The following is a 19,739-nucleotide window of genomic DNA, read 5'->3' as shown; positions in this document are numbered from 1 at the left end:
ATATAATTCCACAGTAAGCAAAATTGATCTGTAGTGACAAAAAGCCTATCAGTGGTGGCCTGGGGCTGAGAAAGGATGGTATGGAGTTGACCTGAAAGAGGCAGGAGAGAACCTGTTGCTGTGATGGACGTGTTTTATAACTTGATTTGAGTAGTGTTACATCAATCCTTACATTTGCCAAAATTCATACTATACACATGAAACAAGTGTATTTTATTGATGTAAATTATACCTCGATGACATAATGTTACAGGGGAACACTAGAGTATTAGAATGAATGCTGGATGATGGATGTCTGAATTTAGTTAATGTTCTGAAACTTAAGTGAGGATGCTTGCAATCTTCTTTTTTTATCAGAATACCCTAAGTTTCTGGCTTTTAAATCCTGTTTTGTGTTTGTCCTGTTTTTCCTGTGATTACCTTTTTAAGCTAGTGAATCAGTTTTTCTGAGCTTTATTAATTCATGTTAAAAGCAATATTCTGGGATTTGGTGAATGGTTAAAAATGGTAACAAAAGTACACTATAAAATAACATGCAGGAAGTGTAGAATTTTAAAAATAAAACAATTGACTGGTTTGTGGGGGAAAGTTGCTATGACTTCCAGGGTTCATACAGGTATGATTTCACCTCCCCAACAAGATGGAGTGTTGCAATCTGTATTTGGCGTTTCTCTTCTTCCTGGCAAGGATTTTAGAAGAGTGTCAGTTTATTTTCAAAATAAGCTATTAGTACTTCATGTTCTAAAATCCTTCCAGGATAGCAATCTCTCCAGGAGGAGGAAGTATTTAACTGTAAATAGTAGATATATTCATCCCCAGCCAAGTACGTGGATTCTGGCTGAAATGTACTCCCATGTCTGTTAAAAGCTGCATTATAGTAGATCCCTGATGTGTGACTTCTAGCGTACTGCTGTACACACAGTTAGACTTACAAATCCAGGGGGCACATTTCTACCGCAAAATCAATTTCTCAGGATAAACTTTAAAAACTACATTTAATTTGGGTTTTTTTTTTTAAATCCTCAAAAATTACTATATAGTGATTCCTCTAGGCGTTTAGACTGGCAGAGTAAACCCGTCTTGCTTTGAAGACCAAATAGTCTCATTGTAAAACCAACGGGACTATTAGCATGGTATGAAGAAAACCGAGATTGTGAATTTAGCTCAGGCAGACCAGTTATCTTCATAATACCACAGAACTACATTTTTACAAGTACCTGCCGTTGCTTTCAGCAGGACCCGGGTAAGAAATGGAGGCAGACGAGGGAAATTCTTCTTCTTCCTCTTTCTTGGGAAACTCAACATAGCAAATTGAAAAGAGGCTACAGATTTCCTCTGTGTACATGGCAGAGTATTTTTCAGTATGTGAATTAAGACATTTTCCATTAGAAGTTTAAATTTGCACTCGAAGTATTTTTAAGGCTCTTTGATATCCTTGAGTCTAGGAAAACTTGGACTTAAGGTGGAATTAAGTTCTGCATAATTTAATTATTATAAATAGCTGAGGTTATTTTACGTTATTCATTTAAATGATGTTAACTAAATAAGTTATCGAATTTAATTAAATATGTAAGTTGTATAAAATGTGTAACTTGATAAAATCGGTAAGTTGATTAAAATGTAACCTCTGTTTAGGTAGAATTAACTCAGAATACTCCTGAGCACTTTAACTGGAGACATTTAATGCTGCCCCGTAGGAAATATTTGCCCAACGAATGACCCATTTTTAACTTAATCATTAGTCTGGAAGAAATGCTTTTCTCCATGGAAAACCACATTAGTCTTCTTTCCTCTGCAGGGAACTAAATAAAGTATTCTTTCCTTTGGCACAGAGAGAGTAGTTGCCTCACCGGGAGCTTGAAATGGCGTGTAAACAGAGGAAGAGAACACGTCGGGGTTAGCGTGGAAAGCATGCAGCTGACATTTTGCAAAGCTTATTGTTAGAGAAACATTCCCTCCTCAGCTGTCCCACAGGTGGTTGAGTGTGCAGCTTGGAATTAGACAGTTCTGCATCGGAATTCCAGTCCACTGTTTCCCAACTGTCTGACTTTAGAATATCCGTAAGCCTCAGTTTCTTCAACTACACGGTGGAGGTCAAAGTAGCTACCTTGGCGCAGGGAGGGCATAGCTCAGTGGTAGGGCATGTGCTTAGCATGCATGAGGCCCTGGGTTTAATCCCCAGTACCTCTGTTAAAAAAAATCTGCCTTACAAAGGTCTATAAATATGACATGAGTTAATAAATGCAATAGGTTTAACAAAGGGATTAGCAAATACTGAGTAGTCAAGAGTAAATATTAGAATGAAATGAAAAATCTCGAACTTTCACCATGTGCAAAATTAGACTGAGAATAGAGGTCCTGGTGCTCAGTAAACCAGTGTTTCATAATAGACTAGGATGGCACAAGAATAGCGAGATATTCACTAAAGGAGAAGAAGATGCTAAAAAAAGGAGAGCTCCAGACCAGAATGGAGACCATTCTCTTTGCTGCACTAGTTAAAGTGTATTATTACTGGTTCACTGTGAGAAAGCCATGGAAATTTATTCAGATCCTCATTTTATCCACTGAATATTTGTCATAAATGTTACACATATGATGGATGCTATTTATTTGCTTAGTGTATTCTAACATATAGTAACATCTCTACACATACCCTTATATATTTTACTCATATTGGGTGTTATTCATTCTTGGCATTCTCAAATACAGTTTTGATGATCTCATAAAGTGCCAAAAATTTTTTTTAAAAAGAACCCTTTGGGATGATTGTGTATTGATACCTGAACCAGGTGGATGCTGCTGGCAGGTGCAGTCAGGAGTCCTTTGCTGAGAGGGAGAAAACGCACGCACAGTTTACGTAGTTTAAAGACCACAGACTTGGAGTCAGACGTGCCTGAGTTTAGGTTCTGCATTTTCTACTTAGGAAGTTAGATGGTATTTGTTCTTAGATTCTCTGAGATTGCATTTTCCTGTCTGTAAGCTGAATATAATATACAGCAGTAGTTGTGAGGATGAGAAAAGACCTTATTATCTGAAAAGAGGCTTTCTCAAGGGAGGGGTGTCTGGCTGTGCTGTAACATTGTAAAGTGTTAGATGTAAGAATAGAAAAAGGGAAAAGGGAAGGAGTGAGATGATCAATGACGTGATTTATGTTTATTTACAAAAAGCAGATGGTTCACTAACACATATATATGTTTTCCTGATATATTTATTCCAGTTCAGGAATTTTTTTTTATGCTGTTAAAGACTTTCAACATAAAATAAATAGGCAGATAATAAGATATTTTAATAAAATGTTGCCAAAATTTCCCCTCATTTGTATTTTAGGAAAAACTGTAAAATATTCCTTACATATTACAAACTGGATTTAGGTAGAATTACTTTTAAGTGACTTAACCTGCATTGATAATAAATGCACAGATATATCACTGCATTTTCCCAGTGCATTTATTAATCATTAATTTGTTATAACTCCTATTATGTTTATTAAGCCTTGCTGAGAACAGCCACTCTTCACCTAACTTTGTATTTTGCCAACATTTGCTTTTATGATGTTCTTGATGTAATAGGATAGGGTTTATTTTTAGAAACCTGTGAAAGCTTAAAATTTTTTTTTTTAGCTAACAGTTCACAAAAAATTCCCTGTACCCTTTGCCTAATACAGAGAGCTTCATAGATTGCTATGTAAATGGACACCCCCATGTGAATTTTCCTTAAGAACTCTATCTTCTCTGGCCTTGCTCTTTTAAGAATTGCAGGACAGCTCAACCTCTGTATTAACCTGCATGAACAGTATTTTAGCCAGTCTGACTATTTATGATTTGTGACTATTTTAAAGAATAAGTGACTTTTGTATATTGTGGTTTAATAGTTCTGTGAACAGGAGCCAGTTATGTTGCAGGGAATTTTGGTGCCAGAATTGTGTTGTACTTCTCTTCTTCTGTTTCCTTCTCTCTTTCTCTGTCTTTCCCTCTCCTTCTTGCCTTTTTCTTTTTCTTTCTTTTTTTTTTTTTTTTTGGCTTTAGAGTGCAAAACTTCTCCAGAGAAGGAAAAGTCAGGTTAATATGGAGATAATGAGTGGAAAATTTTATGGAAAGATTACATGCTTAGTATTAAGGTGCAGGTTTCTAAGTAGGTTCTCACCGGGCCTGGCAGGTAGCAGAAATGAAGGCACAGGAAGAGTGCGAGACTCTAAGGTAACCAGGGCTGTAGGACCTTGGTGGTCTGGGAACTGCATTCACATGGACCAAACAAATCGCTTCTGAGAGCTCCATTTTGAGGGGCTGATAGCTACCTTGTCTTAAAGGATGGCTCACGTTTGAGTGGGAGAGCAGAGAAGGGAACATCTAAGACTGGGGCCCACTGTAAGCAGAATTAAAGACAGAAACGTGCTTAGTGGTTGGGGGTGGCCTTCAGGAGGGAGCCTGGCATGAAGCCCTAGTGCTCAGCTGGCTCCCCTACCCGGGACATGGGTGATGCCTGCAGATGTGTTCGCTTAACACAGCTGGAGGAGGGTCCTGCTGGCCTCATGTGTAGACACCAGGGGTGAGCCCAGCATCCTGTAACGCACAGCCCATCACCCCGGACAAGAGAGGCATCCAGTCCCAAATGTCAGCAGAGCCGAGGTCAAGAAACCCTGCTCTCAGTGTGTGTGGTGAGGGGAGGGGGTAAATCAGATGTTAGCTCCTGCCATTGGTGTTAAATGCTTCAGCCTAGAAAGTGCTAGTTAATTTTATCTACATTTTAAGGTCAGTCAGTTAACATTTTTGACACCTCCGCCAGGAATATGCACTTGAGTGGTGGTTGGTCAGTATATGAAAGACTAGACGGAGGCCCCGAGTCCGGAGGCCCCCCTGGCAGTGAGCTGTGTTGTCTTCATTTCAGATCATAGCAGTTACCTTATTAATTCCTATAGTGGATGTTAGATACTATTTTTTTAATCCATGAAAGGGCTGTTCAGTCTAGAAATATCATATAGACGTGGCCTCTGGTGCATAAACAAGGACCGGAGATCCCACAGACAGGTGCTTCCTTTGGAAAGACAGCCTGGGCTCAGGTTTCTGCACCTGATCTGTGCTCGGCCGTTCCACAGAGGACACTGTGCCCAACTCTGACCTCGGGAGTTGAATCCTGCCCTTAGAATAATGTAGGGGTGGGGAAAGTGGGAAGACGTTGGTCAAAGGGTACAAACTCCCAGGTATATAACAAGTAAGTTCTGAGGACCCCATGTACCACATGGTGATTGCAGTTAATACTACTGTATCATGTGCTTGAAAGTTGCTAAGAGGGTAAGTCTTAAATGTTCTCACCCCCAAAAAGAAATGGTCGTTGTATGTGAGGGAGATGCTCAGTAACATCGTGGTGGTGATCATCTTGTAATATATGTGTATCATACGCACGTGTTGTGCGTCTCAAACTTACCCAGCGTTGTATGTCAGTTACATCTCAGTGCAGTTGGGGAAAAAGAATAGTGTAGAGTCTGCTTCAGGCAAATGTTCCACTCAGAACGCTGGTGGAACGACAGGAAGGACAGAGAGATGGGTGTCCTCGGCTGACAGCACGGCTCATCTGGCTGACTGGGGTCAGGCAGGTGGCAGAGGTGGTGAGGCACCCGCAGTCCTGCTTTCGTCTTGGTGGAACTGAGGGCCAAGGCCGTGGGAGTAATACGTTTTGCTTGGCCCTAGGATCTTTTAACACAGGAACTGGAATTTGTTTCCATTCTCAGTTCCTGCAATATGTCAGACATTAATTTAGGCAACAAAGGGAGCGCTGTGAACAGGACAAGTTCCCTGTCTTCAAGAAGCTTCTACTCTGAAAATTTAGCAGACTCACCAGACTTGATGATGGGTCGCCTAACGTGAAATTCACGTGCAGATTCACTTGGTGAAGAGATTAACTGGGATCCAGCGTCACTTTGGCAGATTACAGAGAAAGCTACACATGAAGCAGGTCATTAGAGACCATGGTTTTTTTGCCCTGGAAAAAAATACCGAGCTCCCGTGTTTACTGTTCACTAGCACATTAGCAAGATGTACCAGTCAAAACCAATCAATTGCAGCTGCTGGAGAGCAAATACTTAACATGTCTCATTATAGAGTTCATCCTCTCAGCCAGAAGAGAGTTGATCATGGGGTCTCTGTGTGCTCCTTGACTGTTTGCATTTAATTTGAATTGTAATCAGAAAATGCACAAAGATTCTCCAGACATTTGATGGCAGAAGATCCTAGTCTGAGCTTACTGACACAGAGATCTACTCATTTCTTCTTAAATAATCAGTCTTTCCAAGAAATATTAGGGAATGAAAGAGATACCATTTACATGAACATATTTACTGAAATAAATTATCGTGAAAATTTGTCCTTCAAACACTTGGACGTTGTGCAGGTGTGCTGTCAGAGAGAAGGCTTAGTCCGTAATGTAATGAAGGCCATCATAATCTGGGTTTTTATGAGGTTATTTTGCTTTTTCTACAATCCCAGATGCAGATTATTATTGTAAACAGTGCAAACAGGCCTGCACTTGTCACTGTTCAGATTGCAGACTAACAATTGCTGTGTTACATACCGCTTAAGTGGCAGTGTGGAATGGTCACACTCTCCAGGCAGCTGTGTTCTCCCATTTACAGAAAGTAGAATGGGAGCAATAAGGGGAAAAAAGGTGTGTTTGTGAACATTTATTGAAGGCTTGTAATAGCTTGGTCAGTTTATTAGATACTTTGCATATGTTACTGAGAATAATTAATACTCATAGTAACTCTGTGGAGCAACTTTTATCCACTAATACTGCTTTTATTATTTTTTAGGGCAGTTTTAGGTTCACAGAAAAATTGAGAGGAAGGAATCGAGACTTCTCATATACCTCCTGCCCCCCACCACACACACATGCGCGGCCTCCTCCCCCATTATCAACATGCCCCACCAGATGGCACATTTGCTACAACTGATGAACCTACATGGATGCATCATTGTCACCCAGAGTCTGTTTACATTGCATTTCACTGTTGGTGTTGTACATTCTATCGATTTTTTACACAAATGTGTCATGGCATGTATCATCATGGTATCATACAGAGTATTTTCAGTGTCCTAAAAATCCTCTGTTCATGCTTCCCACTTCCACCAGGCCCCACGACCACTCATCTTTTTACTGTCTCCATGGTTTTGTCTTTTCCAGAATGTCATGTAGTTGGAATTACATAATATGTAGCCATCTCAGATTAACTTCTTTCACTTAGTAATACTCACTTAAGGTTCCTCCATGTCTTTTCATGATAATTTATTTCTTTTTAGCACTGGAACTTTTTAGTTTATTTCTTTTTACACACAGACCATTGTCTCTGTCTTCTCTATAGCTTATCCATTCATCTGCTGAAGGACATCTTGGTTGCTTCCAAGTTTTGCTGATTATGAATGAAGCTGCTCTAAACATCTGTGTGCAGGAGTTTGTGTGGATGTCAGTTTCACTACTTTTAATCCCTAACCTTTCTTCTCAGCAGCCCTACTTCATTGCATTTTGCAGTTGTATTTTTGGACAATTTCATTGTTGAGAAATTTGCAAAATGACCAACTAAATATATATTAAAAACTTCTTAGTATATATTATTTACTTATTTATTTATTTTTCTGTAACTCCTATCAGGTAGAACCTACCAAGAACATACTTTTAAATATATACTCTGTGTGTGTGTGTGTGTGTGTGTGTGTGTGTGTGTGTGTGTATGTATGTTTATATATATATGTAATATGTTAGGAATTGCATGTTGTATAGAATAATGAGGTCAGGGGAATAGAAAGAAAGAGGTGGTAATGATGATATGTTACTTTATTTAGGGTGATCAGAGAATGTCTCCCTAGGGCATTTGAGCAGAGAACTGACCTGAGAGCATCCTAGGCACAGGGACAAGTAGGTGCAGATGCCTTGGAGTAGAGAGAGAAGAGAGTGATGAACTCATAGAGGAGCAAGGAGACCCCAGTGTCTGGAGTAGAGGGAGGGGTGCTGGATCTTTGAGCAGGAAAGAATGATAGGAGGAATACGAGTTAGGCTTGACGGTGAGGTATCAGTGGGCCTAGCGGTCCATGGCAAGGATTTTGGGTTTTTTCCTTGAGTGCTGTTGAAATTATTGGATAATTTTGAAGAGTGACATCATCTGACACATTTTCAAAAGAATACTCTGGCTTGTATGTGAGAATACTCGCATGTGTGTGTATTGGGAAAAATGATGGAAGTGGAGAGGTAGAAGCTGGAAGGCCAACTAGGAGTCTACTGCAAAAATCCAAGCACAACCTGACGGTGGTTTGGTCAAAGTAGTGAAGACAATGAGTTGTGACAGGATTCAGGGTACTGTTCAAAGGAAGAGATGACCAGGTTGACTGATGCATTGCATGTGGGATGTGACAGAGCAGATTTCAGGAAGATTCTGAAGATTGGGGCCTAAATTTTTATGGCCCATGAAATGCCTTTATGATGGTTGGTGTGGGCACTCAGAGGTGAGAGAGAGATGGTGATCATGAGGACTTTGGGAAAACCTGGTAGGATTTGAACTGGACATTGAGGGAGGAACAGGATTTGTTTAAAGCCAAGAGGAAGGGGCCAGACATTTCAGGCCAGTGAAACAGGGCCTGAGACAGAGAAAAGCACAGAACTAGGAAGAGTCGGTGGCATTTTCTGAGGTGAGGAAAACTGGGGAGGAATAGCTTTTGGAGGAAGATCAAGAGTTCATTTTCGGGCATATCAGTTTTGAAATAAATGTCCTGTTGGACACCCTAACTGTTTACAGGTCCTTAAGTATTTCATACTCCTTTTATGTGTAATAATTCTTTGTCTGTCAGAAGCAATAAACCAAGAACAGACAGTATTGTACTCAGAGTACTTGATAATCTCTTTGTCTCTGTCTTCAGTTATGATTCATGTGTGGATGATTTCACCCATTCCAGAGCCTATTAGGTTTTTTAAAAAAACTTTTCTCTCTCGCAGTGATTTAGTTGACAGTGATTATTTTATTCCATGTTGTACTTTTTAACTGCCTAGTTGTTTTTCAGGGTTATCACTAGCTCTGTTATTTAGAAAACTTTGTGTAATATTTATCATTATTTATTGCAGACTTCTGGTTCATTATGTTTTCTATTAATGTGATTTAGGTTTTTTTTTCCCTCTGAAGATTTATGTTACTTCATTAAAACCATGAAGCAACTTTAGCATCATCCACTTCTTACTTATGGGGACCATACTGGAGTGCCTGCTCGTTGCTCTCAGGTGACTTAGACAGTTGAAGGGAGAATGATTATTAATAAAGAATACTTTTCCTAAAACAGTGACATCAAAAAACATAATAAAATTATGTGTATCTGAGGAAGTCCTAGATGCGCATTCCTGCAAGTAGAAATTTAACGCTGGGGATAAAACTAAGTTCTGGTTTTCCTATTTCCATCTGTGTGGCCTAGATTAAATGACTTAACACCCCTGAACACTCTAAAGTCTGTTTTATCTGCAGAAAAATAAAGGTAATAATGGAACCAAATTCTTAAGTTTATGTGAGAGTTAAAGGATGTAATCCACATGAAGTGATTGGCACAGCGCCTGCACATAGGAAATGCTTAATAAATTTTATTATTATTATCATCATCATCAAAGGGAAAGCACCATATCAAATGTGCTTTTAGCATTTACTCCTTGCAGACCACCACTGATGTGGTCTCTGGTGGATAGAAAGATGGGAAACATAGTCAGCTTCCTCCGAAAATTTATACGCTGGTGGCAGAAATAAGAGTACTATTCTTGAAAAGAATATGGTGATAAAAGTATTAGAGTAGTTCAGTGAGGATGCAAATTGGAACAAAAGGCCACCAGGTTCATGGCCCATGGTTTCACTGATGGTGGTTGCTGTGGGCACTCAGAGGGGAGAGAGATGGTGAGCATGAGGACTTTGGGGAAACATGGTGGGGTTGAACTGGACATTGAAGGGAGAGCAGGATTTATTTCAAGCCGAGAGAAAGGGGCAGATGTTTTGTTTTACTTATGGTTCTTTGAACTCTTTATTTGGTAAATTTCTTATCTACATTTTGTTTAGTTCTTTTTCTCAGGTTTTGTCTTGTTTTTTCGTTTGGAAGGTATTACTTTTTCTCCTCATTTTGCCTAACTCTCTGTGTTTTTTTCTTTATATTAGGCATATGAGATGCCTCTCCCAGTCTTTAAGGAGTAACCTTATGTGGAAGGTGTCCTGTGGGACCCAGTGGCTCATTCACCCCTGGTCACCAGCACCAGGTGCCCCAGGTGTATCCCCTGTGTGGGCTGCGTGTGCCCTTTTGCTGTAGTTGGGCTGGAATTGCTGCACGTGCTCTGGTGGGCAGGGTTGGCCCTTGACTGGCTGGCTGAGAGGACCTCATGCCAGCGCTGTGGCTGTGGGCATGTGGATGTGTTGTCCCCCAGTATAACCGGCCGTGAGGCCTAGCCGTGACTCTTGTGAACGTGCTGTGGCAGGGCTGGGAGCCGCGTTGGAGAGGGCAGCTGGGGCAGGCATGTTGAGCGGGGCTGGTCCTGAGGAGAACACTGGGGTGGGCGTGTGGTTTTGGCCGAGTTGATGGAGAGTGACAGAAATGGCCCCTGCCAGGCCAGGCCAGGCCAGGTAGGTGGACAGAGAGTGAAAGAAAATGACACCTGCCAGTGCTTCTGTCCCTGAAGACCGTTTAACAGATCCCTGCCCCTCCAGCGCACACCCTGAAGTTAGTCACAAGTCTCCTTCTTCTCCAGTTGGCACTTTTCGTGAGGTCCTTTTCACGTTGCTGTCTCTGTGCTGAGAATCAGTGTGAGTGAGCAGCGTCCCAGTCTCCCGCCTCTCTGGCTCTCCCCATGTAGGTCCCATGGGGCTTCAGGGCAGACGTTACTGGGGCTCATCTTCCCGGTGCAGATCCCCCAGCAGGGGACCCAGGGTGGCTTGGACTCTCTGCTCCTCAGGGGCCCCTGTGGTCGGGGTACCCTTCCAGCCTGTGGCCGCTGCACTGGGGTGTGGGCGCTGAGTGGGCAGCCTCTCTCCTCTCCTGCCAGCCTCGGTTGTAGGACGTCTGCTCTGCTGGTCTTCAGGTTGCTGTCAGAGAGGGTTGTCCTGTGTGTGGTTGTAGTTCTGCTGTGTCTGTTGGGGGAGAATCTGAGCTCAGACACTTCCTGCTCTGCCATCTTGATCCCCAGAATGGAAGACTGTCACTTTAAAGGGATGACAAATGATTAACCTTTGACTGGCCTTTTAATTAGGAATGTGTGAGGTAAATAAATGGGAAAAGGGCACTCCTTGTGCAAGAAACCACACACTGGATAGAGAGAACAAGGGTTTAAAGGGCTTATAGGCAGTTTCTGATGGCTGGACCACACTGTGTGTGTGTGTGTGTGAGAGAGAGAGTGTGTGTGTGAGTGTGTGTGTATGTGAGAGTGTGTGAGTGAGAGTGTGTGTGTGAGAGAGACAGAGAGCCAGCAAGTGATGAGATTAGATTGGTAAGCAACAGTAGGAGCTTTGAAGACAAGTATCTGGTGGAGCCAGTGAGGGGTCACTGAAGAACAAGGTCACATTTGGTAGACAGTGTTGTGGATAGGAACCACCTCAGTGAGAAGGGTGTTTACATCATTAAGAAGAAAACTATAGTCATCCAGGCAGGAGTGGTGGGGAGAGTAACTAAGGCAGTAGTCACTCAGATGGAAAACTGAAGACAGCCTCAGGAGACATTTAAAGTAGAACAGACAAGACTTGGTTACTAACTTGGTTACTTGGGGGCAGAAGGAGAAGAAAGTCTCGGATGACCCCCGTGGTTCTGGCTAAGGTGACTGGGGAGCACCATTTATTAAGAAAATATTTACATATTAAGTGTGTCAAACTGTGTATCGGGCTCTCTGACGGGTTGTAGGCACACAAAGGTGACTGAGAGCTTAATAGGAGGGACTGACACGTCAACATGCGCATATGTCACACTTGTTAAGTGATGCCGTTCATTCTGACCAAGAATACAGGAGAGAAAGAAAGCAGGCATGAATTACAAGGAGAAAAAGTGCATTCAGTTCTAGACACAAAAAATCAGGAGAGCTTTGGAGCCACGGGTAGAACGAACGGTGGAAACACCCTTCCCTCTGAGGTGGTTCCCATCCATAGCAGAACATTCCCAGAGGCAGTCAGGGCAGGAGGGACAAGAATGAGCCTTGGAATCAGAAAGACCTGGGCTCGAATCACTGCCTGGCTCCACCAGCCATTAGGTTTATGGCTGCAGGTAAGTTAACAGTCTCATCACCTGAATAATGGGATTCAGATCGCCCACTTTGCAGCGTTACCAAGGATGCATGATGGTGATGTATTGCATATTTAGCACAGGAACTGTTCTGAAAGGTGGTGGCATTGCACAGCTCAGGTCTGGGGTTCAGGTACAAGATCTAGGCTGGGGGAAGTAAATGATGGATGATGCTTTGTTGGGTGAGAGACCAGACAAGTCTAGCAAGCAGGAGGGGCCTGGATGCTTTCTGAACATCATCCTGTTTCTGAAACATTATTCAGTTCATTTGTCTGAACAATTTCCCTGCCTTTGGGAAGACAGGAAATTACTGAAGACAGTAATATCTTTTAAAATTAAGTCTTTGTTTCTTTTTTTCTTAAAATGCACATCAGAGCGCACATATCAGTAACTTGCATGTTGCGTAGAAAAAACTTTATAACTGGTATATCTTTAGGATAATCCTCACGATATAATTTGAATAATGACAGTAGCTCTTCTGAGATTGATCAAGAAAATCAGTCAGTACTCAGTTACACGGGAGTCTTTGCAGTTTCAGGGGCTAATTCATAAGCATGTGACTGAGAGAGATTTCAGTTTTGGTCTTTAATAAGCAAAATCTCACTTGATTTATGGGAAGAGCATGGATTTCAGAAGTCAGAAAGTTTAATTTTAGTCCTGGCTTGGTTTCTTAGTCCTTGAGTGAGCTTGGACAAGTTTTTAATCTCTCTGAACCTCAGTTTTCTCATGGTTGAAATGTAGTTAATAACAACTTCTTTGCATGTTTATTGTGAGACTGAAATGAGATAAGAAATGCAAAATGACCACCTAGTCACTTCCAAGTGTTTTCCTGGAAGCAGAACCTCCATATCTTTTTTTCCATTCCTCTTCTCAAAGAAGATGCATCGATGACATTTTCTGCCAAAACTTTAAACTAATAATAACATTCATCTGTGGCAACTCTAGAAACAAACTGCCAGGCTGAGACATAAAAACTGAGCTAGCACATACAGTCCAATTTTAGGTTCAATCACTTGGGATGGAACTTGCATATGAAGCCCCGAAAGGCTTCTTCTCCTCACTAGCAGAGGCCTGGGGGAAAGCACTCAGTTACCAGCACTGCCAGAAAAACACATCTATGCATCCACTAATACAGCTAAATGCAGTATTAATTAGAAGCAGCAAGATGAGCTGTAATCCTGACAAGAAGTCAAATTATCCCGTAGGGCTTCCCATCTCGTTGTGTCTACCATTCCTTTTAGAGGATACGTTTCAAACTAAGTGTGTTTACAGATCTGGCAGATTCCTTTCTGGTTATGAAGAGTTTCCTTTCCTTATTAAGAAAGGAAGCCCGCTAATGGTGGGTGTTTATCATCGCAGGGCTGCTTATTTACTCTCGTTTCTCCCCGCTCCCTGCTAGCGTTGGACGTCAGGGCTGCTGCTCCCATCTGTCTGTTGACAACACCACTTCTGCTGTTTCTCCTTGCGTGTTTCATCTGATTTTCCTCCTGTATCTGACTTACTGCGTTCCTCCATTTTCATTCTCACATGCCAGTGCTGCCTCAACTCCCATGCTGTCTTAATACCTACCTTTTTAGGCTCAGGGTGATCTGCCGGGTACAGTGGTCTGGACATCTGAATCCATCAACACACTTGTTTCACATGACACCCATGCAGGGCAGTTCCTGCTACCACCCTACTGCCGGGCTTTCGTTGTCATGCTGGAGCCTCACCGCTCGGCCGCCGCCCATGTGCTCTCTGGGTCTCAGTACTTTCCTCCTCTATGTATTGAGGGTAAAAATGCATCCTGGTAGGATTGTCTTGAGGCTCGAGTGAAATATGATTTTTTTAATTTGTTAATTGTTAATTTATCAAGAGAAACTGTCCCTTAGACCAGATATTCATAGTTTATGGTTTCATAGTTCAGGAACACAGGTAAGTGACAAACTTCCATGGAACTGAACCCAAAGAAGTTCTTTACAACCAGGATCACTGTGCACTCTAGAAGATACCAACCTTCCTCTTCCCTTGAAATCTTCAATGGAATTATAATTTCCATAGAAATCTGCATATACCTGCTTTCTTGGTTCAGCCATAGCAAACTTATAGAAAGCTGCAACTCCCAGGGATTTATTGATTTTTGAAGCTGAGTTCTTCTTTCTAAGGCCTTCTGCCCATAAACTGCTAAAATTTGGAAATGCCACTGGTCAAATCCTTTTTATAAACATGCTTCTTTATACTTAGAGAAATGATCTAAGCTCTAAGTGACTGGTTCCTAATTTTGAGCAAAACGGTAGGACAGGGTGACAGTGGTAGGTGCCGGATGTAGGGTCGTGTCTTCAGAAAGTAGCAAATGCTGCTCTGTGTCTGGCTGATAGAGTTTAAAAAAAAAAACCCATATGAAAAAGATGCTGCTAGTTAAAGTAAATAAAATGCCTTCATGATTTCATACTTCATTTTCTCTAAATTCATTGGCCATAGATGGCAGATTCTTTCAGCAATTCCGTTCTTTGGTTTTTGGTGTTTCTCATGATATTTTTCACCATTAGCCCACATCTGTCCCCACAGGCTCTCAGACGGAGGATGTGGCAGTTGGTACTGACTGACCGAGACTATGGTCCTGAGCCTGGATCTCCTGCTCATTCTCATCCAGGACAGTGATGACAGCCACAGAATGCTGCGTGGTGAGTACCGTGACCTCCAGCCTCTTGACAGGCCAGTCGCCTGGCTCTGCCCCCCCCCCCCACAGCTTTCATAAATATATGCTGAGTGACCATATGTGTGTTGCACTTGCTGTCTTCAGCAACACATTTGCGAATGAAAGAGAGGAGGTTTCAGCTTATTATTGGAACTTGCAGTGCCATTACATCAATCAGTTGCCTGATGATTCTTCTTTCTAGTAGAGACCTGAACTGAGAGCATGAATGATGTTTTAAAGCAGTCTGCCTGAGTCTATCAGCAGCAGTGCCTAGAGAGAGCTGCAGTAGTGCCCTTCCATATTGAAACAGCCTGTAGAGGTAGCGGCATTTTTCATTTGAATTCACACTTTGTATATTGGATCATTGTGCGTTTACTTCACATTTAGCTTGTTTGTGGGAGGCTTAAGGTGGGTAAGGTGTTAGGGTTAGAAGAAATTTTGTTCTAGTCCAGAGGCCCTGAAAAAGTAATAACTTCTCAAAGCCTTGGATTCCTCATCCCCAACTAGGGTTGTCAGGACGGAGGCGCCCAGAAAGTACGTGGAGAGGGTCCCCTGACTACTTTCTCCAGTATGTCCGCGTCCTGCCTCTGCTTCTCTTATCATACGGTCTGTTTTTCCTTCTTTATAGCACTTGTCATAGGCTGGTGTGACTTCATCTATTTGGTCACTGCTTTATTACATCATGGCAATGCAGGCTCTGTGAGGGTAGCCATGTCTTCTGCTTGGTTTGTGGGTGAATCCGTGTCTCTGGGAACCAGGTTGGCATCGGGCAGGTGCCCCTGTAACTGTTTGTTGAATGAATGAATAATGTATCTACACACATAGCACCATATCCGCTACATGGTAAGACTCAATAAACGGTCATTATCAGTGCTATAAATACCACGACGAGCCTACGGTGAGAATGTAGGAGTCATTAGTTTGTTATTTTTCTCTGAGGTTTGATTAGGTGCTTTGGGTTTCTGCTCCCTGTTCTGCAGTTTCCCTCTAAGACCTTCTCTGGTCACTGACTCAGCTCTGCCAGCGGTTCCTGGGTCTACATTTCCACCTCTCTCTGGAGTCCCAGGTACGGCACGTGGACCCTCACACCGAGCAGGTCCCCCAAACCTACTCATCTTCCCAAGCTGCCTTTCTCCACTCAGGGCATCAGAACTTACCCTGATACTCCTATTAGAAGCTTTGGATCAGCCTTGATCTCTCCTCACGTCCCTTATCTGACCAGCTAACCATTCTTCCCTCAGAAATGTCTCTCTTTTCCTCATTCGCCTAGCTTGGACTATCACCACCTCCCATTTGAACTTTTATGGCCACTAATAATATGATTCAGTTTTATTGAACAGAGAATCAAGACTTGCTCTGCCTTTAAATATACAAAAACCTACAAGGTAGATGTTATTAATGTTACTGTTATTATCACTTTACAGTGAAGAGAAAACAAGGTTCAGAGAGCTGAGTGCTAACTGTTTTGGAGCCAGGATTTGAACTTAGATCCGATTCAGAGCCTCCACTTTCTTTTAAATCTTCCTAATTGCCGCAGGATTTCCCTTCTTCGGTCCTCGTTTCAGTCCGCTCTGCCTCCCCTTTCCTCTGCATGATTTCTGCTTACTCTTCAAGAACCATCTGACACATCACCTCTCCTGCCCCCTCTAGGTTCTGGGAGGGGAAGACATGCTTCTGCTGGGAAGCCGCAGCTCTCTGTACACATGCCAGCCTTGGCCGTTACTGTTCTGTGTTTTGATTACCAGCTCACACATCCTTGAGAGCAGAAGCCTCATCTAATTAATGTTCATATGTCCAGTATCTGTATTCGATAGGAGTTGGGTAGATTTTTATTAAAGGAATGCATTTACAAATACTGTTTGTTTGGGAGTTTAATACTTGCTTTTCTATTTTTATAGGAATGGTATTCATTTTTTCTATTAAAATGTATAATTAGCAATTAGGGATAGCTGCTTTTTTTAATCATCCAACATCAGTTTTTTCAGTGGGAAAGAGTAGTTCAGAATAGCCTGAACATGCACATTTTTTTCCATATACTTTATTTTATTATTTTTTTTTTATTGAGGTATAGTTGATTTACAATATTATATTCATTTCAAGTGTACAGCATAGTGATTCAAGATTTTTTAGATGATATTCCATTTGAAGTTACTATAAAACATTGGCTGTATTCCCTGTGCTGGACAATATATCCTTATAGCTAATTTATTTTATATAAAATAGCTTGTACCTCTTAATAACTGCTTTTTAAACAAAGGCCCCCCCTTCCCCCTTTGATTTTCTGTTAACAACATAGGGAGATTTTAATAAGAAATCCCCTTCTACTTGTCCTGTTTGGCATCTGCTGGCCGTTCGTCACCAGCAGCCTTGTTCTCTCAGCCTGTTTTCCTGTGCCTGCTCCATGCCTGCAGTCTCTCTCCCCGAGTTTCTCCTTCTGCTAGGCAGCGGGTAAGGTGTCAGCACGAGTGTTCACTCTTCACTTAAAGCTTGGATTCAGATGCCACACTTCATCTTTTATGACCATGACGGGAATTTCAGGTCCCAGATATGAGAAAGATATTTGGAGGCAGTGAGATCTCATGATTTTCTTCACATCACACCGTATTATGTCTTTGAAGACAGCTTCATGCATCTCTTTTCTATAATCACTCTTCCAAAACTGGTAAAAAGCCCTTTGCAGTTGATGAAACTATGGTGTGACTGATAAATTATAAAGAGTAAAGTGTTCGTCTATGCCAAGATGCTTGAATCTGAGTTGTACAAATTCCTGTCACTATCTTCTTTTGGAGAAGTTAAGGCTTTATTTTTTTTTATGAGGAGACAATGAAGGCTTATCTTGTACATCTCCAGAGTTTGAAAATGTATGTCTAAAAACAGGAAAAAAAAATCTTAAATATATCCAGGTTTGATATCAGAAATCTAACAATATGTTTTAATTTATTAATCCGAAAATACTAAGGATAAAACAAATGTCATGTGAAAATGTGTTAATGTGAACATATCTTTGTAGCCATTTGATAAATAACATCAATTTTTGAATTATTTTAATAAACTGAAATATTTATTATTTTTAAAAATCCCAAGAAAAATGAACAGGATTTTACATATTAAGTTAAAATGATCTGAAAGCTATCTTAACTATTAGTCATGTGAAATACATACTTCCATGTAGAATTCTTGAAGAGATAGCACTTTAAGTTTAAATTCTCTACAGACTTGTGGTTACCAGGGGGGTGGAGGGTGGGAAGGGATAGACTGGGATTTCAAAATTGTAGAATAGACTACACTGTATAGCACAGGGAAATATACACAAAATGTTATGATAACTCACAGAGAAAAAAATGTGATAATGAGTGTGTATATGTCCATGAATAACTGAAAAATTGTGCTGAACACTGGAATTTGACACAACATTGTAAAATGATTATAAATCAATAAAAAATGTTAAAAAAAAAAAAAGAAAAGAAAAAAAAAGTTTAAATTCTCAGTTCCTAAGTAGAAAATTTCAGAACTCCCTTAACCAGTGTTAAACACGAAATGAGTAGTTCATTATCCACTTTCCCATGAAAATGTCAACTTTGGGAGGAGTTACTCTTCAAACTGAGTATTGTAGGAATGAGCTTGAGGGAAATGATGAATTCATTAGTAACAGGATGTAATAGAACATACTGCACGGGGCCCACTCCATCAGCTAGTCCCGTTTTTTGTTTGATAGATGAGGAAACTGCGGCCTCTTGGTGCTGAGGGTACAAAGGCATCAGGTGAGTGAACAGGCACTGGTCCAGTTGCTTTGTGCCTCCGTCCAGAGCTCTTTGTTCCTTATCACCAGGCGGCAAAAGCACAAGCAGAACTGAAAACTCCGACCTGTCCCGTACTGCAGTACAGGGGGAGGAATAAGCAGCAGAGGATGCTGAGAATCTGTTGTTCTGCCAGTGCTTGGCTGACTTAGTACAAGGTGGACGAGAAGGGCCTCAGGTGTTTGAAGCCACGTGCATCACGGCCACGTGTGTATGGGCTTTCCGACTTGCCCATAGATAGACTGCTGGTGGAGTGAGATGTGGAGACTGTTTGAAACATGTGGAAACTTTTTTTTTCTGGCTTATTGTGGCTGGGGATCATTGTCACATTCAGATATCTAAGACTTTAACCTGTATTCTTACATGGGTATTTTTAAAAGAAAATAAATAATTCAGTGGGTTAGGTAAAATTGGACTACTGTGGTAACACCTCCTACAAGTGACTGGAGACCCTGTTAACCAGGTATGTACTTTTTAACAACAAAAAAATGTTCTTTTGCATAGCTGATTCTCCTTCTCAGAAATGAAACTCCAAGTATTGGTTCTGTGTTATAATAATTCTTTGCTTAATGAGAATAATTCCATTTAATGTTCATTTTTATGTGATGCATCTTAGGTTTAGTGTAATTTGGAAATAGTAATGCTGTTTCAGTCAAATTTGAGATCTGAGAAACACTTTTTTCACAGTAAAACTAAACTTTTTCCTGCACTTAATTCTTTGGAAAAAAACTGTGATTAAATATTTTAGGTATCTTACTCTTTATCAAAAGCACAGATTGTTCGCCCACTCCTCTGGCGCAGTCACCCTATGCCGTATGCTGATTGCAGCAAGTGAAATAGAGATTCTTTCTTCTAGAATCTTCCAAGATATTCTAAGAATCTTCTATGACAGGACAAATAAAAATAGTCTTACTGGAAAAATAACTTTATCATGTCTTTGGAAAAAAATCATATACTTACAAACTTTTTAGTTTATATTTGGATTTACTGATTATCAGGACC

General features: G+C 41.2%; 1 long non-coding RNA gene across 1 annotated transcript in view; it reads left to right on the top strand.

Moving 5' to 3' along the window:
• Positions 1-19,739, top strand: part of LOC105097306 (uncharacterized) — a 329,784-nt gene that overhangs the window by 70,126 nt on the left and 239,919 nt on the right. Inside the window, exon 6 of the long non-coding RNA XR_010377177.1 lies at positions 14,811-14,926. This is a non-coding gene — a long non-coding RNA (uncharacterized LOC105097306). The remainder of the gene's footprint in view (positions 1-14,810; positions 14,927-19,739) is intronic.

Source organism: Camelus dromedarius, chromosome 21 (genome assembly GCF_036321535.1).
Source record: "Camelus dromedarius isolate mCamDro1 chromosome 21, mCamDro1.pat, whole genome shotgun sequence".
Lineage (NCBI taxonomy): Eukaryota > Metazoa > Chordata > Mammalia > Artiodactyla > Camelidae > Camelus > Camelus dromedarius.
The sequence above is the reverse complement of the archived record's forward strand: the minus strand, read 5'-3'. Positions and strand labels throughout refer to the sequence as shown.